We start from the raw sequence: 27417 nt of genomic DNA on the forward strand, positions 1-27417 counted from the left end.
ACAGTGAATTTATTAAAGTCAGGACCTGGGTAATATGTAATAAACTGACCTTAAACTTCGAAAAAAAAAAAACTTACTACACAATCTTTCATAGAAAGAAAACTTACCCCTAGATCTGGACCCTCTGTACCTTGGTACTACAGTCTTCAAACATGAACATAATACTAAATTCTTTGAGGATGTTGTTGATGATAAACTAAACTGGAGAAACTACATAAATACAAGCTATTCACAGTAAAATCAATAGACAGTGTGGTATCCTGTATCACAGGAGGGGGGGGGGGGTCTTCAGCACCACTCTGACACAACCCTTGGTCACTGTCCAAAAGAGAGCTGTGCGGACAATGACCTACTTGAAAAAGACTGCTCACACTAAAGAACAATTCGTTAAATTGAAAATATTACAATTTAATTATATAAACACTTACTGTTGTGCTATATTTGTTTATAAATCAATTTCTCATTTGATTGAGAATACTTTCCAATTTCGAATTAACCAGAGATATAACTAAAACCACCTGACTATGAGACCGAGGTATCGAGGCAAGTGTATCTGCCTGGTAAGCTGTCTCTTCTCTGCTGCCTACTGTGTGCCTTTTCTCCCGGGGTGTGGACGACGAAGTGTATTGAGGATTACTGCTGGTGGTTTGTGATGGTTTGATGGACTACGGCTTTCATCCCTGGTTCCTTGTGGATGGCCATCGCAACCTAGACTTGCTACCTGAGCTGCCATTTCTATCAGGTTTTTGGGTTGTTGTATATAGTAAGTGCATTTTATGTTTAAAGTAAGAATAATTGGGTAATATTCTGGTGTTTTGGTAGATGTACCTAATTTACTAATTCAATCAATCTCTATAAAAAAAAAAAAAAAAAAAATATATATATATATATATATATATATATATATATATATATATATATATATATATATATATATATATATATATATATATATATATATATATATATATATATATATATATATATATATATATATATATATATATATATATATATAAAACAAAGAAGTATGTCTGTGTGTTTGTGTGTGTGTGTGTCCGCACGAGAATCTCAAAAACTACTTTACCGATCTGTAGTGATGATGGATGGTGTTATATGTAGTGATGATGGTTGATGATGTTATATGTAGTGATGGTGGATGTTGTTATATATGTAGTGATGATGGGTGGTGTTATATGTAGTGATGATGGATGGTGTTATATGTGGTGATGATGAATGATGTTATATGTAGTGATGATGGATGATGTTATATGTGTTATATGTAAAAATGATGGATGTTGTTATATGTAGTGATGATGATTGGTGTTATATGTAGTGATGATGGATGGTGTTATATGTAGTGATGATGGATGGTGTTGTATGTAGTGATGATGGATATTGTTATATGTAGTGATGATGGGTGGTGTTATACGTAGTGATGATGGGTGGTGTTATACGTAGTGATGATGGATGGTGTTTTATGTAGTGATGATGGATGGTGTTATATGTAGTGATGATGGATGATGTTATATGTAGTGATGATGGGTGGTGTTGTATGTAGTGATGATTAGACAATCAAATAATAACAGTTTAATGCTAAAAAAATATACTTTGCTGTACCGTTGTAGTGAAAAAATGGTGGAACTAACTGTTCGTGTTCTGGGTATTAAGTTCTATCTACAGGAGCGAACACAAACACCTGTATAGTTTTATAGGTTCTATTCACTGGATAAGAGATATGTACACAAGGGGAGTAGTGCTCCATACTCTGTCTGCTGGTCAACTGCTCTCTAGGCGACGTATGGTAAGTGATACATTAACAGCTTCCATATGTCGCCAGGCACATTAATTAGGCATGTGGGACATTGATAAATACATTGCCACACGCTACTAGCAAGGCTGAATAAATAGTATATAAATGGAGCACATACATAATATACATACATATACATACACCTCCCTCCCCCCTATACGCTCATAGCAAAGTCTTGAGCGGACCTTTTCTTTTGGATCCGTTCTGAGCGTCGAGGGACTTGATCACTGGGAAGGGTATGGGACTCAACACTGGTGGCGGGGTCAGCAGAAGGCATTGTTACGGGGCAGAGAAAACGGCGGTTCTTCCACCACACACGACCACTGGGTAATCGCACCTGGTAGTCCCGTGACCTACCGAGACCCATGACTACGCCTACTTTGTCCCAACGTAGGGAGGTCGGGTTCTGAACACGGACTTGGGTGCCGACACTCAACCTGGGGAGAGAATGGGCGTGGTCGTTGTAGCGGGCGACGACATCCTGAACACGTTCGGCGGCTCGGCGATCACAATCCTCTGTCTTGGCCTGCCACTCCTTGCAGAAGGATTGAGGGTGAGCAGGGACACAAGAACGAAGGGGGCGTCCATACAAAACCTGGGCAGGGGAGCGTCCGGTGTAGTTAGGTGTGTTGCGGAGTTCAAGAAGACCCCGGTCGAAGGCCTCGCAGTAGATATTCCCAGAAGGGGCCACCTTAAGGATGAGGTGCTTCAAGGATTTGACAGCAGCCTCAGCGTGGCCGTTGGACTGCGGGTAATGGGGCGATGACAACACATGCCGGACTCCCCATCGGTCAAGGAACACAGCAAAGTCCTGGCTTGTGAACTGAGGCCCTCCGTCGGTTCGCAGGCGCACAGGAACGCCCACGTCACGGAAGTAGTGGCGGAACTTGCTGATGGTGGCGGCAGACGTCGTGTCATTACTGCACTTGATGACAACCGGCCAACCAGAGAGACGGTCGACGATAACAAGGAAGGACTTTCCTGACACAGAGAAAAAGTCGGCCGACACAGACTCAAAGGGGCGGGTGGGGTTGTCGTCACTCATGAAGGGTTCCTGCTGCTGGCTGGGTTGTAATACTTGGCAGGGCTCACACGCACGGACAACATTGGAGATATCGGAGTCGATGCCGGGCCAGAACACAGTCTGTCGTGCACGTCGTTTGGTGGCCTCAGCTCCACGGTGACTCGTGAAGGCGAGCCAAGACGTGGGGACGTGAGGCAGCAGGGACAACTACACGTGCTCCGTACAGAACAAGGTCTCCGTCGCAGTAGAGTTCATCGCGGAGTTTCCAATACGGGACCAGGGTGTTGTGAAGGTCGTAGCGGTTGCTAGGAAATCCATTCCTCACACACTCGACGAGTCGGACGTAGAAAGGGTCATCTCGGGCCGCTGTTCGAAGGTCCTCCATTGCCTTGTCGTCATCTGTTGACAGGTCCGAACGAAGGGATTGGACGGCGTGTAGAGTGACCACAGTCCTGACGGAAAGAGCGAGGTCGGCGTCGATGGCATGGTCTTCTGGAATAGGGCGGCTGACAGGAGAGCGGGATAAGGCATCAGGGATGCAGAGCTCCTTACCAGCACACCACACTGCTGTGAAGACGTACGCTGAGAGCTTCTCTTTCAGACGCTGGAGGCGAAGGTTCTCAACGGCGTCCAGCGTGTAGTGGTTGAGGATCGGAACAAGCGGGCGATGGTCGGGCACAAGGTGAAAGTGTTGCAGGCCTATAAGGTAAAACCTGCACTTGGACATCGCCCAAACCACAGCCAACAGCTCCAACTCAATAGTGGCGTAGCGCGTCTTGGTATCAGAGAGAAAACGCGAGCCACACTGGACGAGCCGGAACTGCCCTCCACCGTGATCCTGCAGTAGGGCGTATCCCACGCCATACAAGCGTGAGGCATCTGTCTGCAGAACTGTCGGCAAGGCTGGGTCAAACGTGGCGAGGACAGGTGGACGAGACAGGGCCTGTTTCACTTGTGGTCGGGGGTCCACAGGAATGTCCTCTTGGGGCTCATCAGGGGGCGAAGTGGTTGGGCAGCTGAGGAGATGTCCGACGAAAACTCTGCTATCTGGTTGACGAGACCGATGAAGGACCTCAATTCGGTGAGGTTAGCAGGGGTGGGAAAATCCGTGATGGCGCGGACCTTTTCCGTGTCAGCTGAGATACGATTCCCTGAGAGGGTGTACCCACAAAAGTCCACTGAAGAGCTGGCCAGAACAAACTTGTCGGCATTTAGGGTGATGCCGTGCTTCCGGCACCTGTTGAGTACCTCGTAGATACGGCAGAGGTGATCCATGTAATCCACATCGTACACGAGTATGTCGTCGACCACTTTCACGCAGTTTGCCAGACCTTGTAGAGCCATATCACCTCGAAGACAGAAAGCGTCTCCTGTAGCGGCGAATCCCATGGGGCCACGGCAATAACTGACGTCCATGCGGGGTAATGAAAGTTGTAAGTGGTCGGTCTTCTTCGGCAAGCTCTATCTGCCAGTATCCACACAGGGCGTCCATCGTCGTGAAGAAGCTCGCCTTCGGGTTCACACTGCGTATAGCTGCAAAGGGCGTGGGAGAAGGGTGCACAGGACGAGACACCTGGCTGTTGAGCTTGGAGAGGTCAGTGGTGATCCGAACACCACCTTTAGGTTTTGCGACGACAACCATAGGGTGACACCATGGAGACGGGTCATCACCGGCTGGTGCAATAATTTCTTGGGCGACCATGGAGTCCAGCCCGTTTTTGACCGCCTCGCGGAAGGCCAGGGGGACCAGTCGAGGGGTGTAAATAGCGAAGGGCTTCGCGTCGTCCCTCAGGTGGATCCTCATGGGGGGACCTACCATCTTTTTGAGAGGCTTGGATTCCAGAGCGGACTTGGTAACCAGAACGTCGCTGAATTCCTTCAGGAAGTACTTCCGAGCATCCGAAGGAGAGGTGTCACTGGCAAGAGGCAGGGTTAGGGCGGCAGCAGGGTAGTTGCTGCTCCCTTCTTGCACCCTGTTGGCGTGTTTTACCTCGAGAATAGGTTTGGGGAAGTCCTGGGAGATGATGGCCAACTCTTGACAATGTCTGTAGGACAGCAAAGGAGTCGGGACACCGTTATGCACATCAATCCAGGCTTGACACGACTTGTTGCCAAAGGTGACTTGTGCTTGGAGTGAACCTAGGGCTGAGGCCATCTGTGAACCATCTGCCGTGAAGCGGAGATCCTTGGGGGGCGGTCCTAGATCACTTGGAGAGAGCCCCAAGCATTGCAAATGCTGGGGACCGATGACTGTAGCATCAGCGCCGGTGTCGGGCAACATCTGAAGACGGGATGACACACTGCCGTAGGTCATGATGACGCTGATGTACTGGGGGACTTTGGTCCTGGGACGCGGGGGGGAGCACACATTCCTAATATGGCTCGAGCGTTGTCCAGGGTCGTCATGCTTCTGATTGGAAGACTGTGGGTGGCCCTCACTGGTGGAAGGGCGCTGAAGCTTCCGCCGACGCTGTCCCTTGGGTTTGTTGGTAGGGCAACACTTGTCATAGTGGCCCAGACGACCGCACACATTGCACTGGACGCGTTTAGCCGGGCACCGTACTGTGAGTGACTAGTGGCCCTTACGGTCACAACTGTTGCATGTATACTCAGCAGCTGGACACACCTGTGTTCCGTGCTGCTTACCACAGTTGTTACAAAATGAACCGGGTGTGGACGTGGTGGGCGAAGGCGTAGGAGCAGACTTCTTGTCCTTCTTGTACCGGGACACAGCGCGTACAACTGTAGGGGGAGCTCGGATGGCAGAGGTGGCACACCTGGCAGCCTCATAGGAGCGACATATTGTCAACACATCCTTGAGAGAAGAGGAAGAGTCGAGGGAGGTGAGGTGGTGGACAAGCTCCTCCCCCTTAACACCCACCAGGATCACCTGCTTCAAGTGGGTCTCCTCGCACTGCTGGTGGTGGCCTAGACATATATCTACCTCTTCCGAGGCTCTCTTCAGTCGTACATAAAAGGCATCGAAAGTCTCACCCTCCATCTGTCTGTAGCTAAACAATTCCTTCCTGTGCAGAACTTCATTCTGCTGTCCTTTGATGTGCCGTTGTAGAATGTCCAGTACCTCCTCTACAGACAAAGAAGAGGTCGGAGGTACCTGCAACGTATGTTCCAAGACACGCTGAGTTTCCAAGGACAAGCACATACGCAGCTGAATAAGTTGTTTAGGCTGTGACAAACTCTGGAGATCCACCATTGTAGCATAATCAGTCCACCGTCGCCGCCATTCACGAAAAGTCTGGAAATTCACATCAGGCTTCAAGATGGGCGGTGTTTGAGCTGCCGCTTTAGGTGGGGCTGGGGGGCGTGAAGGAAGCATTGATGAGGTATCTGAACCAGTCAGTACCGAGGCAGTGTTAACAGTGAGGCGAGATATCAAGGCTTCAAACCGTGCACTGTCTTCCAATCTCCGTTGGTGGTCTCTCTCTGCCTCTGCTTGCCTTCTTTCTTCGTCCTCCACACGTCTTTTAGCAAAGTCGTGACGCCGTTCATCTCTCATAAAATTCATTAAAGCAATTATCTCTGGCGACAATGCTGAATATCGAGGTGAAGGGCTGCGCGATGTGGTGGGAGCTGGAGCGTCATGGTCAGCCTGGTCATCCATCTCTGCCGAGCTGTCATCCGACTGACTCATCCGGGCGTTGGCTCCACGGCTGCGTAAGGCACGAGACATAATTACTTCATCTGTGTACTGTGTCCTAAATCAGTGTTGACCGGTCAGCCCGTCGTATCAACAAGATCTCAGACAAAAAATTAATTAAATACACAGATAAGTAGATTATATATATAAAATATATATAAGGAAATCGCCGCAGTCAGTGAGTGTGTGTGCCGGGCGGGCGAGAGCGTCTCCTCAAGCTGTGAGGGGGGGGTGGAAATGACGTCTAGTGTCAGTTACCCTCGAGGCATGGCGAGAGGAGGATGCGAAAAACGTTACTCCTTACAAATGCCCAGAACATGCCGTGTACCTTGGGAATCCTTTAGAACAAGGTCACACATTTATGGCACTAAACACACAATACACTAAACACTGCACAGAAAATCACTGACACTGCTCAAAGTTGCTATAAATTCTTCGAGGAGACGGCGGTTGTGAGTTGACGCAGAGGAGTCCATAAGCCGGCTTCCCACAAACTTTACACTGTCACTCGTAATTACCCAGTAAAAGTACACACTGCGCCATGTTCGTGTTCTGGGTATTAAGTTCTATCTACAGGAGCGAACACAAACACCTGTATAGTTTTATAGGTTCTATTTACTGGATAAGAGATATGTACACAAGGGGAGTAGCGCTCCTTACTCTGTCTGCTGGTCAACTGCTCTCTAGGCGACGTATGGTAAGTGGTACATTAACAGCTTCCATATGTCGCCAGGCACATTAATTAGGCATGTGGGACATTGATAAATACATTGCCACACGCTACTAGCTAGGCTGAATAAATAGTATATAAATGGAGCACATACATAATATACATACATAATATACATACATATACATACACTTACATACACCGTTAATGAACTATTGATGGAAGAAGAAGTTTTGGGGACTGAACAGTGAGACAATGTGGAGCCTCCCGGAGGGTGGCGTCCTACCGTTGCCTAGCGGATGAGCCGCCCGGAGGGCGGCGATTTTGCTAGTACTTAATATCAATGTTATTAAATTACTTAGTATACATGATAATCTTCTTATCCCTCTCATAATTTAAATTTGTCTGTCACAAAGTGATTCTTGAGTGTGTGCTCCTTACTTGCTGCACCCACGTATTTCAACCCCTAGTTTATTCACTCCGTATTTGTATTTATTTGTATTTGTCAACTTTACCTTTCCTCAATGTTGTGGGTAGCAAGGAGAAACATCACAACATATTAGTGTTTTTGCAATAGTAACCTTAACATCAAAACCATTATACAGTATATATCAGATTGTCACGTAGATAGAAGTTTCCATTGCAATATATTTGCTGTCACGCCACTAGCCATTATCCTGGCTGTCTGTCTCCTTGTTTCACCCCAACACAACCCATGTTGTAGTGCTTCCTTCACCTATCAGATTACTGTATATGAACTCTACTGTAAAATATGTATATACTCATAAAATAAATGTAAATAAATAAATAAATATATAAAAGGTGATATCGTGATAACATTCTTATATGTGTTTATTAACACCATGTTACGTGTACTAGTGCAGATGATACTAAATGTTAAAAGGGTGATTCAGCAAAGAGTACATTAAATTGGAGGATGAAAGCCTTGGATAATTCAAAACCACAAAATCTCTATGGTAAAATGTCAGATTCTGCATAGTTTCCATGTTACAATACATTTAAGATGTTGCATTAATGTGAGTGAATTTGATGTGAAATCCCACCTAGGTTTTTTGTAATCATTTATTCATAGATGTCTTATGTACAGCAGTACAACATGATACAGATGTCTAACACAGGTGCAATGAGACAGAGACAGTGTACGACTAAATGAGATAAAGGCAGTTACAGGGGGGAGGGGGTTTCACATTAAATTCACTTTCATTAATACAACATCTTAAATGTATTGTAACAGGAAACTATGCACAATCTGACATTTTACCAAAGAGACATTGTGATTTAGAATTATCCAAGGATGTCATCCTCCAATTTAATGTACTCTTTGCTGAATCACCCTGTATAATAATTTCTTGAGATAAATTAACTGTATATATCAGATGCCACTATGAGAGCTCAGGCTCTCAAGTGGCTCAGCCCTGTCAATGTTGGTGTTTTGTCCAATCTGTTTATGTATTTTTTTTTCTGGCCAAATAAAATATTTCAATATCAATGTCAATTACAAAGATAGTGATAAAGTGAAGGCAAGAAATAAAAAAGAAATAAAGATCGAAATGTCCAATTCTGGAAACAAGTTGAGACAGTTTTGAGTAAAATGAAAAATAATGAAGCTTATGGGGTTGATCAACTTTCAGTAGAATTTATAAAACAAATGGGCAAGAATGGGATATAAAGTTTAACTAAAATATGTAAAAGGCCTCCTTGATGCCATCCTCTGCATCCAGTGTCAAGGCGTATGCACTGATGAAAAAGGCATGACGTGAGTAATCCAGCGGGACTCTGCACGTCATAAGGAGCTCGTTGATCCCAACAGGCATTTCAGCTAGCCTGTGTAGGATGCGTTGGCGGATGGCAAAGCCAACTCCATGAATGCGGTTTCTCTCCGCAGCAGGCTTACCCTTCCAGAAGAAGGTATCGCAAGACCCCCTACTATGAGTCGACCTTCGTCTGGGAGCCGGGACTCACAAATGGCTGCTATGTCGATGATGTTACACCTAGCCAGCTCTTTTGCCACAAGGGCGATTCTTCTTTCAGGACACTCATTTCTGCCAGTATCCAGAAGGATCTTGACATTCCTTGCAGTAATCATAAGAGGTTGTACAGTTTGTTATTATTTTTATCTGAAATTATCATTGTGTTTTCGACAGCATAAGGATGACCTTACTGGGTGCAGTTGCCCAGTCAGTTTGGTTCTTTAGGCAGGCTATGTTTAGGGCACCTGTTCTAGCTCCCTCTCCATAAGGGTGAGCAGAGTGGCTCCTCGAAAGAGAAGCTCAGTCGCACAGACAAGACCAGATTGCACTGCTGCCTAGATCCCAGTGCATAAACAACCATCTTATCTGTGCTACCCATGTGCAGAGTTGTGACTAGAGAGTCCCGGCAGTCATCTCTACCTGTCCCTATCATCACTCGTCCATCGTCAAAGGACTTTAGGGATTTAGGGGTTTTGATGAAGATGAGAAGTATGATGAGCTGGGTGATTGCTGCGCGCGAGTTGATTTATGTGGTGAGGCAGAAGCGCAGGCTGCAACCACACATCTTGGCACTCCCTTTTCCTGATCCAGTGGTGCAAGTGTTGCAACGACTGAGGAGAGGGAGAGCTGCAATGGACTGCTGATAGCACAGTTTGTTGGGTTTCGCCTTAGTAGCCTGTCCTTCATGCATTGCCTTGTCTGCCTGATGCGGGGCTCCACCTCATATTTTTCGTTCGGAGTTTACTCCTGTAGCCTTATACCTACCAAGGTTAATCCGTATGGTAGCGGGGTAGTTATTGGTAGGCGTCAGGACGTGTCCACATGCCAGTGGGCCTCTGCGCCATCCCTCTGGGACCCACTGCTACTCTGAGATCACCTACTAGCGTAGCCTGGGCCCACGAAGCACCCAATTGCCGTGTGTTGCCACGAGGAGGCACAGCAGGAGCCATGATGGTGAAGAGGCTGTGTATTGCTTCCCTGTTCGTTATGAGGGCTAGCCAGCGGCGGTAGCTGAAAGCGAGAGGAACCAAGCAGTGCTTGGACCTTAATACTAACATAATGCTACCACACTAGACACATTACATCACCCTGTGTGCGGGCGCACACACACACAAACACACACACACATATATATATATATATATATATATATATATATATATATATATATATATATATATATATATATATATATATATATATATATATATACATATATATATATATATATATATATATATATATATATATATATATATATATATATATATATATATATATATATATATATCTTGATAAAATCACACGGGAAAAGGGAAACAACGGAGCAGATTGTGCATAGGTGCTCCGTTGTTTTCCGTGATTTATCAATTATCTTATCCACGTTTTCATTGTGGATCTACATGAAATATATATATATATATATATATATATATATATATATATATATATATATATATATATATATATATATATATATATAAAGAGAGAGAGAGAGAGAGTCAAACAGTCAGTATTGTCATCAATGTTTTTACGTGCTTTGAGAATTTGCAGCCCGGAATTCATTGGTGAGGAATATAAATATATCTATAATATTGGCTTGAACCTTAAGTATCCTAAATCTTTCATAGTCAAATGCCTTAACAATACTAAGAAATCTTTCTATAGAACCGATCCCAAGCCCACCCATGACCATAAGAATCTCCTAGTATTACCATTTCACAAAAATTTCTCTCAAATTCCTTTACAACTAAAAACCTGGGACATCAATGTGGCATTTAAAAACTCATGCACTGTTAAACAAATGTTAATCAAGAACTCCCCCAACAATACAATGGCTGCATTTATAAGGTTCCTTGCAAGGAATGTAATATGTTTTACTTAGGCCAGACAGGTAAAGATCTTGTAACTAGACTTAAACAACATAAATACAGTGTTAGGACAGGCCAGGAATCCAATGCTCTGTTTGTTCATTTGAGGGATAACAAGCATTGCATTGACTGGGATAATGCCTCCTCAATATTACCATGTAATTCAATTGATAGTAGGAACATCATAGAATCTAGTCTTATTAAACATACCGAAGCATTCAACATGAATTTGAGTAACGGCATGTACAAGCTGGACAATTTTGTAATTAAGAAGATTTGTGATCAGGTGAGAAGGCCGGGTCACTTGACCATCTGACCTGACCACCAACCGTTGTGTGCTATTTAAAGATTAGTAGGGTCATTACCTAATACCTGACCATTGTGGACCTGGTCTCACCCTCCTCTGTATATATACACCTTGATTTGTATTACTCTCTCTAGTCTGTACTCACCCCTGAAGATGTGAATTACACGAAAGCGCTTGGGAACTTCGTGTTTTCTTCTTTCCTTGTGGTTATCAGCATATACCTAGATCACGCGCACCTACAGTGATTTACTTGCATATATATATATATATATATATATATATATATATATATATATATATATATATATATATATATATATATATATATATATATATATATATATATATATATATATATATATATATACGCTGGTAGCCACACGGAAACAAGAAAACACTAAGTTCCCAAGTGCTTTCGTGTAATTCACATTTTCAGAGGTGAGTACAGACTAAGGAGAAATACTTGACATGGCTAACATATACAGTAGAGGAGAGTGAGATCAAGCCCCGAGCGGACAGCAGGTGTTCACAATATTCCGGTCATAAGGCAGTGACCCTTACTAATCTTCTTAATACAAAAATTGACCATGCCATCTCTAAGCACAGCAGCTGTCCGTAGTCAGATCATAGGGTAAGATGACCAACCTTCTCACCTAGTTACAAATCTTCTTGATCACAAAATTATCCAGTTTGTACATGCCACACACACACACACACACACACACACACACACACACATATATATATATATATATATATATATATATATATATATATATATATATATATATATATATATATATATATATATATATATATATATATATATATATATCTTGAAAACTGCTGACGTTATCTTGAAACTTTACCTAGCATTAGTGAGGCCACACATGGATTATGCGGTTCAATTCTGATGTCCTTATTATAGAATGTACATAGATTCTTTGGAGAGAGTACAAAGAAGAATGACAAAATGATCCATAATATTAGAAACCTTCCATATGAAGAAAGACTGAAAAGCTTAGGCTTGCATTCATTAGAGAGGCGTAGAGTTAGGGGAGATATGATAGAGGTGTTCAAGTGGGTAAGTGGGATTAACAAGGGTAAAATGGAAGATGTTCTGAAGCTCAGTAATAACGAAATAACTAGAACAAATGGCTTTAAATTAGATAAATTCCGATTCAGAAAGGATATAGGCAAGCACTGGTTTGGTAATAGAGTTGTGGATATGTGGAATAGGCTACCGAGTGCTATAGTAGGATCGGGGACGCTAGGGAGCTTCAAGACGAAGTTGGATAGGCACATGGAAGTGCTGGGATGGGTGTGAAAGGGATCTGCCCTGTATGGAGCCAGTCGGCCTCCTGCAGTATCCCACTTTCTTATGTTTTATGTTCTTATATATATATATATATATATATATATATATATATATATATATATATATATATATATATATATATATATATATATATATATATATATATATATATATATATATATTATATCCGAGCAAGATAGGACTCTTAGCAACGGATTTGAGTTGGATAAGTTTAGGTTTAGGAGGGAGATAGGAAGGAACTGGTTCACAAATAGGGTGGTGGACGAGTGGAACAAGCTTAGAAACTTTGTAGTATGTGTTGGAACGCTGGAAGGTTTTAAAAGGAGGCTAGATAGATTCATGGATGATAGAGAGTGGTAGTAACTCTCAACAGGAGCTGCCATGCACAGGCCAACCGGCCTATCCGGCCTATTGTAGACTCCTTATTTTCTTATGTTCTTCCTATGTTCTTAAGTTCACCCATGCAGCCTTCTTATGTATCAACACTGTTCCTAATGGGCAGTCATGCCATGGGATCCACTTTCACAGAGAGGACTTACAAGATCAAGAATCGACTTACATAGTGAACTGGGAGATACAATATTGTAAATACTTTTGAGTATTACGGCCCCTGAAACTTAAAACAAACAACTACACACATACCTTTAAGTTCAGTATTTATATGAAACTTACTTATGTGTGTTCATATATTCATTATTATTCTGCCCACCATAATAGAGTCAAACAGTCAGTATTCTCATCAATGTTTTTACGGGCTCCACTAATATGCAGTCCGGAATTCATTGATGTGGAATATAAATATATCTATAGCATTGGATTGAACTTAATAATATCCTAGTTCTTTTATAGACAAATACCTTAACATCGCTAAGATATTTTTTTTATAGAACTGATCCTAAACCTCCCCATGACAGTAAGAATCTCTTAGTATTACCATTTAACAAAAATTTCTCTCAAATTCCTCTACAACTGAAAACCTGGAACGTAAATGTAACATTTAGTAACTCATGCACCGAAAAACAAATGTTAATTAAGAACTCCCCCCAACAATGCAGGCGGTTGCATTTACAAGGTTCCTTGCAAGGAATGTAATATGTTATACTTAGGCCAGACTGGAAAAGATCTTATAACTGGATTTAAACAATATAAATATAGTGTTAGGACAGGCTAGGAATCTAATACTTTGTTCATTCATATGAGAGATAATAAGCTTTGCATTAACTGGGATAATGTCTCCTCAATATTACCTTGTAATTCAATCGTTAGTAGGAACATTATAGAATCCAGTCTCATTAAACATACCGAATCCGTCAACATGAATTTGAGTAATGGTATGTACAAATTGGACAATTTTGTGATTAACAAGATTTACAATCAGGTGAAAGGGTGGTGACCGGTAATAAAGTCACAGGAAAAAAGTCACAGAAAAAAGTCACAATTTTGGCTAGGAAAAAAGTCACAGGAAAAAACGTCACATTTAAGGTAATAAAACTAAAAATATTTTAAAGCAGTTATTAACTGACAATACGTGACTTTTACATATTGACAACACAATTTATATATGATGCACGCAGGTTAGGTTAGGTGACTTTTTTGTGTGACTTTTTTCTGTGACTTTTTTTCCTGTGACTTTTTTCTGTGACTTTTTTTCCTGTGATTTTTTTACCTGGATTCGAAAGGGTTGGGCCACTGCCTTATAACCTGAATATGGTGGACACCTGCTCTCTCTACGGACCTGATCTCACTCTCCTTTACTGTATTTATCAGTCTTGTCAATAAATACTCCTCAGTCTGTACTCACCTTTGAAAATGTGAATTACACGAGAGTACTTGGAAACTTCGTGTTTTCTTGTTTCCTTGTGGTTATCAGCACACACAGACACACACACATCTTCAGGGGTGAGTACAGACTGTAGGTGTGAATTACACGAAAGTGCTTGGGAACTTGGTGTTTTCTTGTTTCCTAGGTGGTTATCAACATATATATATATATATATATATATTTGTAACCGTTCGGAATTTACTGGACTTGACTTTCTCACTTGACTTGGGGTTTATTAAAGATTAATAGATGGTAATGGCAGTGGAAGCGCCCCTTTGAGAAAAATCCCGAACCAGCACAAGAACACTTAAATCTACTAAACAAAATGAATTGTCCGTGACCCGTGGAAGGATAGCGTCTGTGACTGGGATGAATGAGACACTCTGTAAAATTTAGACACTTATATTCCCTCCAACACTACAAACACAATCAAATAATGGTACACCAATATGCGCACCTCTTAACTTGAACTTAAAACACTACTCTGGGGAATAAAAGTTATACATGATATAGAAAATATTAGAAACTCAGGCAACAGTAAATTTGAAGTATTAAGAAATGTTGCTTGCACACATGAAACAGGCCTTAAGGGCTTTCACAAAATAATATCAGTCACTTAGGAAATGGTATTAAAAAATAAGAAATTAAATACTCTACCATGAATAGGCCTTAAGGGTTTTCAACAAAATAATATCAGTCACTGAGGAAATGGTAATAAAAAATAAGAAATTAAATACTCTACGATGAATAGGCCTTAAGGGCACTCAACAAAATTATATCACCCCAACAGATGCACACTTCCTAACCTAACTTAACCACTACTCTGGGGAACAAAGGTTATACCTGAGATCAGAATTATGAAGAAAAATTAGATGCATTAAAAGAGTCAAATCACAGTATCACTCTGGTTCCACTTAATGACACAAACATTCAAAAAACACTACTATCAAAATTATTTAAGAAATATTAAACTACACACGTCAAGATAATATCAGTAACTGAGAAATGGTATCAACTACACCCAAATATATTCACTATTATTAATATGTTACTGGGTCCACCAATACTCGTGAACCATGCTCCACCCAACTCAACATACACCCGTAATAAGGGAGATAAAATGTTCCTCTAGGTATCTCCTAGAGTCCTAGACTCATGGTCTCAGTGTGTGACCATTAATTTACTCAGATAGCCTCAGTGTACTCCCAGTGCATCCATACAGCGGAAGGGAGTGAGCCAATCAGACCTTGTACAGTTGAGAGAAGATTTAGCTTCCCGTTAGCAAGAGGGTTTCACTAAGCTGCTCGGGACATGTGGTTGTGAGCCGAGGTAGAGGAGAGCTGCTGATCCACGAACGTCCCGTCGTCAGCTGAGCACCCAGACGGCTAGATTCCCTCCAGAGATCCTTTGATACCCCGCTAAACAGTGACAGGCCTACACTGATCGGTCCAATGGCGACAATCGCCACCCTCAATCATCAACGGCAGTCTCAAACGGCAGTCAATCTCTTGCAGTCAACTCCGGTCAACTCTGGTCAACTCTGGTCAAGTGGGTTCTGACGGAAACCCTGAAATGAACTCACTGTTAGCTCTAGTTTACTTTACCACTGCCCTATCTAACCCTGTCTGAGATCGAATGAGACTTACTTGTTATACTGCAATAGCGCAGCACAGGTGACTAGGCCACGTGACTATTTTTGTGACTGACGGGCAGGGACGTCTTGTTTGCCTGACTGCTTCCCGTGACTGAGGGAGAGCCAGCGTCGCGTCCTCTCAAGGCGTTAGCTTAGGCCTACGTGAGATATTTTCCGCCTAACTAATAACTCCTTGGGACATTGTAACATTATTCAGACTGATCAACGATCTATAAAAATTTCAAATTCAATAAGAGTCCCTTAACTTCATGAATCGCATCATTATTAATTCGGCAAATTACATTTAATATCATATAGGCCTAGTTCCTAGCAAACTCTGGCTATGTGCGGGAAAGCGGCTCTGCGTCCCTCCGACGACCTTGAACGCTCAGTATCGCCAATGGCGGGGCATTCGAAGTACTCTGAAATTTCTGGATATTACATATATATATATATATATATATATATATATATATATATATATATATATATATATATATATATATATATATATATATATATATATATATATATATATAAACACACTGTAGGTGCGCGTGATCTGTTATATGCTGATAACCACAAGGAAGAAAGAAAACACGAAGTTACCAAGCTTTCGTGTAATTCTACATCTTCAGGGGTAGTACAGACTGTACAGATAGTCTGTACTCACCCCTGAATATGTGAATACGAAAGCACTAAAATGTTCTTTCACTAATAATTATCGCTGCCTATATATATATATATATATATATATATATATATATATATATATATATATATATATATATATATATATATATATATATATATATATATATATATATATATATATATATATATATATATATATATATATATATATATATATACTGTAAATTATATATTATAAATGACACTGCACTCTAACGCCTTAATTTCTCCAGTTGTAAATTTAGGCTTTCAGTTACAGCTTGGTGAACTGCGGTTGCCTTGAACGTGATCCGGCGTCCCTAAAGAGAGAAGGCGAGTGTTGTGTCCACTCGGCCGCCGCACCCCATCACTGTACAGTGAAAAACTACAAAACAAACAATACTTGGGTTAGGTATAATACCAAGCATAAACTGTGGCTGTGTTACAAAAGAGGAAATCTAAAAGCAGGACAGTACACTGAGGCTTTAGAACGAGAGGTGGTGCTAGTGATGAATGATGCGACAAATAATTCCGTGAAGTACAAGTGAATGTTCAGGCCAGAATATGCAAGTGTATATGTGTGGTATATACAACAGCATATAAACATCTGGGGATCAAAGGCCACTTCTTAATGGCGATTTGCTTACCCCAAGAGTTAACAGACGGTCAGAGGTGAGGTAGTTAAGGTTTTTCCGACGAAACTCTGAACGGGTATTTTATATCTGGTCACTAACATATTCCATTGAAGTACGGGCAACACAGTGTGTGCCACCAGTTGTTGTGGGAATTAATACCGTGGAGGGCTGGTCTTACAGCAGTAATGACCACTGAAAGAGCAGGAAGGATTTAACACGAGGAGTCGTGCAGTGTTGGGGTAAAATGGGATAATAAAATTCGAAGTCAATTTTCCATCAACTTGACAAAGTTGAGATACATTATAAGCCATTGGTGAGAGGTGTACAGCATCGTAACAATACCAAGACAGTCTTATTGACAGTCACAACCACTATTTGCTGGAGTCAAACGTCAATTTTTATGCCGGGAGAACAGCGAGGTATATGGCTGGGCGCTCAATAACTAATATCGAAACTCATCAAGCATCACTTTACAATGTTGAAATTATTTTGTATAATTCCACGTAATAATCTTAAATTGTAAATGAAACCTTGTAGCGGAACCCTGAAGCACCTACGGATATTCGTGTAGTGGGTTTGTGAGAATTTAACCTGCAATAGGCTTGTTGTCAGGGGTAGATCATGGATTTACCATGACTGTACTGAAATCGACGAATTCTTTATGTGAGAACTTAAAAGTGAAGCTAAAATTATTTTTCAATAATTTACATAATTGTTATTAGTTCACATGATTCATGAGCAGACCCAATTTAGTCAGGTTTGTTAGGCAAATGATCGTTACATCCTGGATAAAAAGCATGAAACTTAGCAAGTGCTTTCCTAATATATATCTAGACATCCAAGAAGGGGTGCGACAACCAATTTATAATATGACCGCAGTACAAGACACATTTGCACATTCATTAGAAAGTCTAATTCACAAAACTATATTACCAAACATACTTTAACTGCGATGTATGGAAAAGGCAGTGTTGGGAGAGAAAAGGTGTTACTAGTAACACCGTTACATAACGCCGTTACTTTTTAATTAAAAATTGCAGTAACGCCGTTACTTTTTAAATAAAGGTTGCAGTTTTGGCTAATAAAATCGGATAGCACCCACTTATAAACGGGCGGAGCCAAAACAGTTTCAACTTGGCGCGACCCTTTTAGATTCTTTCACGCTGTACGCTTTGTTTTAGGTCCTATCCAATATACTACCGTATATAGAATTATTTTTATTATTATATTACAGTTTTTTATTGCCTTACATGCCCCCAACTTTTCAATATTAATCAAAATATTCTCCACAAGTGGCTATGATCTCCGTATATATCCACCGGAGAAACTCGCTGATCGGTTGTTAGCTATTCCGGCGCCGCACACGCTAATGCCTCATCAAGGTGTTTGCTTTTCCCTCTCAAAGTGTCATGCGTAGAACTCAACAGAAGAGTATGCGCCGACAAAATAGCTAACGCATTAGCTATTCCGTGCATCTACAATAAACATCTTATATCAACCGTGGAAAAAAATGCATGCAATGGCTGAATACAGTGGCCATCACGTTCTAACCCGTGTGACACAAGCGGAATTCATTCACCCACGAAGTACGTCTCTATAGACGACGCTTTTCACGCTGCAAGGAAGAGCGTCGATATTGGCGACTCTATTTGAAATGGCCCGCCTGTATACTTCACACCCGGTTAAGTGATTTTTATTGCAAATAGTACAAAAAGATGTAAAATTTAGCTATATTTTTAGGGGAACAATTCGAATCACACATATGTGGGTCCTGTGGGTGGACGTGGGGCGGGGGAGGGGGGGGCGGTTAACGCTATGCATACAGTCTGGTGTGCTCTCTTTCAGCACATCATTGTCATATAATTTATGATTTTTATGAGCTTTTTCTCAACTACCTTACGCCATTATTTAGCATAAAATAATGGAACATTACATAAATTCATGGAGCTAAGCAGCTCAAAGGTAGAAATTAGCCTGTGCAAAAAAAAAAAATACAGACTCCTTATTTCATATTTCATGTTGGTTTTCTTATTACAACACTATTAAAAACACATTGCAATTAAAAAAAAATGCTTGTCCAATTACTAGTACTGGACTCTTACGAATTTTATCCAAAGTTTAATTATATTAAGAGTTATACGACCAATATCGTGCACATAAAAATTAACAATAACTCAAGAGACTTTTTTTTTAATGTAACGGCAATGGTAACGGCGTTACATTTTCTACCGATTAACGGTAACGGTAATGCCGTTACCTTTAGAAAGCAATGCGCACAACACTGGTAAAGTTTTCGCTGGATGCATGCCAACGATACTGACCAAAAAAGTAACCAAATTACAATGTCAGCAGTTCGGTAACTATTCAGGTGCATGGCACAGTGTGGCACACTGTTAAATGTGATCACTAAGAAACTTAAAACAACTTATCCTAAGTTCACAACTCCTAAATATAGCTGTTATTGTTTTTTTGTGTTTTTTGCTGATGTGATTACACACTGTCACAGTTCATCATCAATGTTGTCCTTGGAAAACAAAGGTGAATTTGTGCAGCTCACGCCTCTGCACTCGCCACATGTTTCTTGCAGGTTCACCTCTGTGTGTTACAGCCAGTCTTGCAGTTGCACCTGACCACTCTCAGTAGAGCTTCTAGAGCTGCAGGTAAATCAGATGTTTGCAGCTCAAAGCCACCATGAACTTTAATCCAACCCCATATTTCAAGGTTCAAAGTCTTTTCCTCGTCTATCCACAGCTGAGCTTGGAATAAACACGGGAGGGCACTGTGATAGCGTGCTGCTGCTGAAGTTGGAGATAGTGTGTGGACTTGCATGAGAGAAGTGCTTGTGGAAACTTTCTTGCAGAAACGTCTATAACGCAGTTTATCCATACCCTCACCTGGATGGCCACCACAGAGGCAACCAAGAGCCTCTTCACCAGCATGATGAACCTGCTTTTTGAAATATGTCAGTCTTCAGGGTTTTTTTTTTCAAAGGAATTCCCTTACCAATGCCAAACAAGCATGATGTTGTGTCACATCCAGCAATGGCATGAACAAAAGATACCAGAGGGTAAATATCTGGGCCCCAAGGCTCTTTGTATCCATTGGATTTTCCAAATATTAAGCTTCTTGTCAGACCGAAGGAACAGGGAAAGAAGCTTGGCTAGCATGCAAACATAGCCGCACTAGGGGATCAGTGTCTTCCCCATAACAGTTGTGGCAGACTCAGCAGCACACCTCACTGCTGTCGTACCAATAAGAACGTCTGCACCACCATCTGCATGTAATGTCTTGCAATCATCTTGTAGAAGTCGCCCATTCACCATAGTCACAAACTTTTGTTTGTTGAGGTGGTTTGCCAAAAAGTGCCCTTTCTTGGATGTGAGGAACAAGTTTGCATCAAAAGTCACTTGAACACCTCCTCCTTCAGTTCTCCTTAGGTGTATCACATCTTTGATGAATGGACATGACTCGTATCCATCAAAAAAATGGTCGGCTGTCTGAACATTCTGTAATAATCTATACATACCTGGTACAGATGGATTCAAATGTCGAACCTCTGGTCCATGGTGACTCAAAAGATTGAACTGGTATATCGGTCCCTTTTGCTGTAGTCCAAATTTTGTTTGCCAAACGAGGTAGGCCTGATGGCTCAAACAAGGCAGATGAGTTGTTGCTGAGTTCAAACCTGAAGATATCTGCAGTGGATTAATTGATTTCACCTGTGGCTGTTAGTAGACGCTGGAAGAGCAACTGTGAGTCCTCTTGGGTGGATTCTTCATCAACCTATGCAGAGAATTTGCTGTCCATTATAACGATCCTATTATTTTTTCTTGAATGTATGTGCAATCGCGTTCTTTTCCATCATTGATTTAAAGATCTGGCATTTCACCTCTTTCCCTCTGTCAGCATTCACAGTTTCATCAGTGGTAACACCTGTGGCAATGTTTCGTAGAGATGAATCCCGACTGAAGGGATTTCTACTTTGAAGATAAGTTGATAAGCTCCTCGTATCCTTATCATCTCTTGTCTGTCTGGCTAGTGTGATATCTATATCTTTGTGCTGCTCGCTGGTCCCGTAATCTGTACCTGTGAGCATCTGCATGACACCACTGACATCACGGCACGCTGGCAGGGAGAGCAGCCATTGTGTTCGCTGGAATTCTATAATCCCACGACCTCGGGTCAATCCACCTGTTGTCATCATGGTTTTGTTGAGTGTCTCTTCAATCGCCAAGTCTGATGATAGCCCAGCTCAGTAGCGATTACTTCTACGAATGGGATGGTACCCAGACATGAAGGAGCTGAAGATATCTGGATGTTTTTTAACAAGTTCAGACATCTGCTGTACATTAATGTATGCTGATTTAGCATACAAATTATGTCCTGCTGCTGCAATATATGAAACCATAATTTGAAGGGACTTTAGGTGGAAAGCCCAATTCCCAATTTTCTCTGTTATAATGAACTGACGAAGGATTGCAATCATCCCCATACACTGTAGTATGGTTATAGAGTATTGTAACCTAGCCAGGTTTTCAACTGGCTCAGCCATGTTAATATTGTTAATATTATCCACTCTGTATCTGTATTTTTCTGGCTAAATAAACTGTTACAATTCAATTCAACTGTTACAATTCAACTCTAGCCTTTCTTGAAGTCTGTCAAGGGATCTTTCCAGGCACACTTCATCTGCAGCCAGATCACTAACCATAAGTCTGTCATACAACTGGATTTAAATCTTCATCCAAATTTGAAGGCACAATTGGAGAACCACAGTTGGCCTCTTCCGACAACTCCAACTGCATGGCTTCAGATTGTGGTAGGTTTTGATGCTCTGAAGGGAAGTTCCCAACTTGAATGTCTTTGGCACCAGCTGACAGTGTTCCCATACTTCAAATTTCCTTAAATTTGTATACGTTATTCTGAAATATCCCCTCTCTTAAAATCTGTAAAAAATTCTGTTGTAATTATTTCCATGTTTCGCCCATTTTAGTCACGGATTGACTGACCTACATTATTACCCTGTTACCCATCGTAGTAAAAGGTGACAAGGAAAGACGGTGTCACACTAGCATTTTTGGAATCAACAATCCCATTTTATATTTTTCCCCTCAAGTTGTTGTCTTACCTAGTGCGTATTGCTTAGACAAAACGTAATGTTTTCGCTTGAATAACTCGCGCCAATTTCCGTAGACAAGATCGATACTGTACTCAATAATGGGAAAAGTTATATAGAATAAAATATCGAACCAGGTAAATTAACATTTAATTTTAAAAGTCAGTAGCAACTTCCTCAAGTGTAATTTTTTTATATTGATATTCCTAAATACATCTGCTATGCTTGTTTACATTAGGAGAGCCTGGGTTTACAATTGACGAACGCGGAACGAAACGCGCTGATTCTACATGCTTGTGTGACAGGACACGCTCAGAAAATTACAATCCTTAAGTGATGCAAGAATATAACGCAAAAAGTGCGAGTGTGACGCCGCCTTAAGTGCTTGATGAACACAACAATTGGCTTCGTTCACCATCACCTGCTTCCTCACAACAAGTGACATCACCGTCACCAGCCGTCACCAGCCATCACACCACCGTCACCAGCCACCACACCACCGTCACCAGCCATCACACCACCGTCACCAGCCATCACACCACCGTCACCACAGTCACCAGCCCACCACCGTCACCAACCACCACACCACCGTCACCAGCCATCACATCACCGTCACCAGCAACCATACCACCGTCACCAGCCACCACACCACCGTCACCAGCCATCACATCACCGTCACCAGCCAGTACACCACCGTCACCAGCCACCACCCACCGTCACCAGCCATCACACCACCGTCACCAGCCACCACACCGTCAATAGTCACCACACAACCGTCACCAGCCACCACACCACCGTCACCAGCCATCACACCACCGTCACCAGCCACCACACCGTCAATAGTCACCACACAACCGTCACCAGCCACCACACCACCGTCACCAACCACCACACCACCGTCACCAGCCATCACATCACCGTCACCAGCAACCATACCACCGTCACCAGCCACCACACCACCGTCACCAGCCATCACATCACCGTCACCAGCCAGTACACCACCGTCACCAGCCACCACACCACCGTCACCAGCCATCACACCACCGTCACCAGCCACCACACCGTCAATAGTCACCACACAACCGTCACCAGCCACCACACCACCGTCACCAGCCTTCACACCACCGTCACCAGTCACTTACGTAACGTCTATATAAATCTTCCTTTGTATCTGCTGCCAAGATCCGGTTCCTAGATAAGTAACCACAGTCCGGCCTGAATAACTTACACTAGTATGTGGTCAATGTGTGTGTTACTGCGGTTATAAGATTTCAGGTAATACCTACAGTAAATATAGACTACTAAACTTGCATTTTAAGTTCTTGTCCCCTTCCCTCCTCCCATTCCCCTCAACCCCAAATAAAAAACACTTTCCCGTACCCGTTAGTCACAGATTTCTCCCCTCCTCAACCCCTCTCCTCAAGAAAATTACAGCCACTCTCTCTGCATCGTCCACTGTTACGTACAGTACATCGTCACGTTCACATGAACTTACAGCACCAATGATATAATGTAATGTTATACATACGTCACCGTGAAGATGGGAGGCTGCAGATGTCTATTAAACTCTGTAGTTCTCTCAGTAATTTAGACAAATTTGATAATAATGAAAAAATACTGAAGCAGCTACTTACTCACCGGACGAGTATCATCTACAGTAGATACAACACCCCTTCACACCTGTAAATTTAAAGAAAATAATTAATATTGTTTATATTTTTTTATTTGTTCCTAAACACTGAAATATATGATGAAAAAATTAAACATTAATAATGAAACTACTACTCACTTGACGGTCATAGGTATTCTTTATGTTACAATACTTAACGTGTTATCCTCGCTGTGTGTGTGTGTGTGTGTGTGTGTGTGTGTGTGTGTGTGTGTGTGTGTGTGTGTGTGTGTGTGTGTGTGTGTGCGTGTGTGTGCGTGTGCACAGTGAAAGTTTTTTACTAAAGTAATTTGTATTCCCAGACAAGGTTATTTCCGTGCTCTGGTGCAAGGCTACGTCTCTGTTGGTACAGGTACAGTCCCCTTCACTAGTGCGTTTACAGGGGCTCTTCAGGTTTTGTTCAGTGTGGCAGCCCTATATTTGTTTACATTAGACAGAAGGAAACTCGCAGTAGTAAACATACTATGGAATCAAAGTAAAGTAACATTAAAACAAATATCTCAAATTTAATGATTTGTGAAATGTTTATATGACGAGCCCCTGTAAACGCACTTGTGAAGGGGACTGTACATCACTTATTCGAGTGTGTCTGTATTAGCGTCGTGATTCGACAATACTTCAGGGGTGCGACTTGCCTGGTCCGGTTCTGGGGCATTTCTATGGCCAACCAATTGTAAATGGGAATTTCATTTACAGTTGAAGAAGTGAAGGCGGTCTAGTGCAATTCCGGCCACCTTGCCTTTTTCTGTATCAAAAGCTTACAGTAGAGTACAGTAGAGTACACTGTGCTTTATAGACAGTGTCCTTAAAAGGCCAGCAGGCCTTGGGGCCTACTTTCACTGTATGTTGGTTGTTGAACCATAAGTAAGGCGAGTCTAGTAGTCGCCTGATAGTCGTTGTGTAGGTAATGGAAACGAGTAGTGTTGAGACGATTGATCTCAAAATTAAATACCTTCGATAAATTTAACCAGAAGTTATGTGTATAGTTGCCTCCACATGAACGTACTACGGCCGAGGTGTGTGTCGGGGCACATTTACGAGATGTGGCAGCGCGGTAGTCATGGACGTGAAACCGTGGATTACCCTGCTTGCCGGTTTCCCATAGTTCAGTCCTACACAACAATGTTGCATGACATTGTACTATAGAGTTCGTTTATCTGTTTACCCACTTTATTGTTGTTTGCATCATATCGCAAATAAGGTAACTTCGGTGTTTCACGCCCTTTCAGTCAGCTCAGACTATGGGTGATACATTCATGTGGAAGTAACTGTACATTAAAGAATGTAAACTTATTTGATAATACTGTATAGCCCATTAGATGAATTATGAAATATATTTGTTTAGAAACTTAATAAAGTTTCTTCCTTTACTTTTATCTTAAAATTTCATTCACTATCCGTCTCAGTAATCATGTTGTAAACATTCTTTGCCTCTCAGCAATCATGTTATAAACGTTCTTTGCATCTCAGTAATCATGTTGTAAACATTCTTTGCTTTTCAGTAATCATGTTGTTGTAAACGTTCTTTGCTTCTAAGTTATTATATTGTAAACGTTCTATGCTTCTCAGTTATTTTGTTGTAAACGTCTACTGGAAAGAATGGGTCAGTCAGCACCGAGGAAGGAGTAACATGATTTGGCTGAATTATCAGTTATACATATGAAGTTAAACAATGAATACCTATCAAGTGTACCGTTTTACATAATGAGTAGTTTTGAGATAACTGGGAAAAGCAGAACTATCCTAGATAAATAAAAGATAAGATTAAATTGCCTGAACCAAGACTCCAAACACCGTGAATAAACTACTAATGAATCTTCAATTTGCTCTTCTCGGGTCCTTTACATTTTTAAGGTTGTGGTAACTAAGGAAGAGTAATATAATGTAAAAGACTACTGAAAGATATTTGTATTAGAACTATAATGTACTGTACAAACAGCAAAACAAATATCTTTACACTTAGTGTCATACAATATGACACAACGGACGAAATATTCTCAACAAAGATCTTTGATCATATAAGAAAATAAGATTAACATAAGAATGGAGGAAACTGCAGCGGGCCTATTGGCCCATACTGGGCAGTCCCATTTACACCCAACCCCTATTGCTCATATATCCATCCAATCTATGTTTGAAGCTATCCTGCGTATTCGAGTTAATGATGATGTTTGGTAACTTGTTCCACTCGTCCACTACTTTATTTCCAAACCAATGTTTACCTATTTCACGCCAAAATCTAAATTTGTCTAATTTAAAATCATTGTTACGAGTTCGCTCCTGGTTGGATAGTTTGAAAACCTTTGTAATGTCCCCTTTGTTTAGCCCTGACTTTCATTTATACACCTCTATCATATCGCCCCTCACTCTACGTCTCTCAAGGGAGTGCAAATTAAGATGCTTTAACCTGTCTCTGTACTCAAGGTTCCTAATGCCCGGGGTTAGTCTTGTCATTCTCCTCTGAATTCTTTCCAATGAATCTATATCCATTCTGTAATACGGTGACCAGAATTGAACTGCATAATCCAAGTGAGGTCTCACAAGCTCAAGATATAGTTTTAGGATGGATGACCTCGCTAGTCTTGTAACTAACACTCCTTTGTATGAACTCAAGTACTTTATTAGCCTTGTTTCGAGCAAATACACACTGTTTACTTGGCTTAAGATTCCTACTTAGCATTACTCCTAAATCTTTCTTGCAGTGGGATTTCTCAATAACATCGTTGTTCATCTAGTATCTGGTTTCACTGTTTACATCTCCTACACTGAGTACTTTACATTTGTCCACTTTGGATTTCATCTGCCAATTTTCAGATTTTTCGAAAAATTTGTTTAGATCTTCCCGTAGTTTTGCGGAGTCCTCGTCAGATTTAATCACACGCCATATTTTAGTGTCATCAGCAAATTTACTTATGTTGCTGTCTACGCTGATATCTATGTCGTTTATGTATATAACAAATAATAATGGTCTAAGTACTGAGCCTTGGGGAACTCCACTAGTGACGTTGCTCCAATCGGATTTAGTGCCGTTAATGCTCACTTGCTGTTTCCTGTCCTGTCACCACTCCCTAATCCATTTTAGAATATCTCCTTTAATGCCATGATCCTCCACTTTTCTTATTAGTCTTTCGTGGGGGACTCTGTCAAAAGCTTTGCTAAAGTCGAGATATACCACATCATAATTGTGCCCCTCGTCC

General features: G+C 41.5%; 1 protein-coding gene across 2 annotated transcripts in view; it reads right to left on the reverse strand.

Moving 5' to 3' along the window:
- LOC121872266 (membrane progestin receptor gamma-like) overlaps positions 1-27417 on the reverse strand; it is a 60353-nt gene that overhangs the window by 13796 nt on the left and 19140 nt on the right. Inside the window, exon 2 of one of the 2 annotated variants that reach the window (XM_042374931.1) lies at positions 24190-24231. The gene's annotated coding sequence lies outside the window, so the exon portion shown is untranslated. Of the gene's footprint in view, positions 1-24185; positions 24232-27417 lie in introns of those variants that run through there. The other variant, XM_042374930.1, reaches the window with a different exon arrangement.

The sequence above is a fragment of the Homarus americanus genome, unplaced genomic scaffold (assembly GCF_018991925.1).
Source record: "Homarus americanus isolate GMGI-L3 unplaced genomic scaffold, GMGI_Hamer_2.0 scaffold5589, whole genome shotgun sequence".
In the NCBI taxonomy this organism is placed as follows: domain Eukaryota; kingdom Metazoa; phylum Arthropoda; class Malacostraca; order Decapoda; family Nephropidae; genus Homarus; species Homarus americanus.